At 39.0% G+C, this 1,268-nt stretch overlaps 1 protein-coding gene across 1 annotated transcript in view; it reads left to right on the top strand.

Annotated features, from left to right (window-relative positions):
* Positions 1–1,268, top strand: part of LOC102301862 (carboxypeptidase Q) — a 23,597-nt gene that overhangs the window by 17,199 nt on the left and 5,130 nt on the right. The gene's annotated exons all lie outside the window — the stretch shown is intronic.

Consider the following 1,268-nt stretch of genomic DNA (forward strand, 5'->3'; position numbering starts at 1 on the left):
TGAAAAATCTCTCTTCAGTACAAAGGTTGGAATTTTAAAGAAAAGGGAACATTAAGGTTGGAAATACTAACGCCTGTACGTTAGACATTAAAAAACTGTTGGATTTTCTAAAACGGCAGCTAATTAGTACTTAGTGTGTTAAATTAATGCGTGAATGCTGCAATACGCTATTAAAAATAAGAAGCGATGCACACTTTTACACATTTTCAGTTTGTAAATATGCAGGAGTCTTGCTCTGCACCTGAGTCCTAATGCTCAGCAATTTCTATGAAAGAGTTATTATCAAAAGAATATTGATTTCAGCGTCCTCTCATTTATCTGAACCGCCTCACTGTTTTCAAAGAGAAACATGCATATCCATCCATCACTTATCCCAGCTCACCTGAAGTATACATTGATTTATGATAATCCTAACAGCAATTGCAAACGCAAACTAATTATTGAGAACCCTAAACACGCTTTGATCAGTTAATATATCTCATAATCTTTAGAGAGCTTATATACATCTGTTTTTCATGCAAGGCAACAACTGAACAAGTAGGTTTTATTACAGCAGTGGGATGTTCAGAGTTCAGCTCTGCGTTCAACAGGCTGTTGTTTAAAAACCAAATATATCAGCAGGTCATGGAATGAAATGGAAAATACATTTATGAATGAATGAATGAACATTTACATGATCTGCATCACTTTGTTTATTATGTCGGTTGTTGTCGTGAATGGTCTGTAGAGGAGAGTGGTTCAATCCAAACAGTATTGATACCAACGCTGGTATTGATATCTGATTGATCATAGTGTGATAGGATCGATGCTTTGATTCTCTCCTCTAAGTTCAGTATGTAGGACAGCATTTTCTCCTCTCCAGGCAATCGTGGCCCGGTCGTTGTGCCCTTGGGCAAGACACTTCACCCGCTGGCTACTGGTGGTGGTCAGTTGTCTGGCAGCCTCGCTTCTGTCAGTGCACCCCAGGATGGCTGTGGCTACAATGTAGCTTGCCATCTCCAGTGTGTGAATATGTGTGTGGATGACTGAATGTGTAAAGCACTATACAAATACAGGCCATTTACCATTTAGCAAAGGATGGTCACAGTCGATCCTAAAGTAGCAAATAAAGAAAGCACTAGAAGCAATGGAAACCGGTCCATGTATTTGGAACACACACAAAAAAACAGTGCTTTATATCTTCAAAATAGACGTCAGTGTTTCCGTTCACCTGCTGTTTTTTGAGGGCCATGAGTCATTTATCACGTGTTAGGGTTAAATGAGATGTT

The sequence above is a fragment of the Haplochromis burtoni genome, unplaced genomic scaffold (assembly GCF_018398535.1).
Source record: "Haplochromis burtoni strain Fernald_Lab_line unplaced genomic scaffold, NCSU_Asbu1 Contig_142, whole genome shotgun sequence".
Lineage (NCBI taxonomy): Eukaryota > Metazoa > Chordata > Actinopteri > Cichliformes > Cichlidae > Haplochromis > Haplochromis burtoni.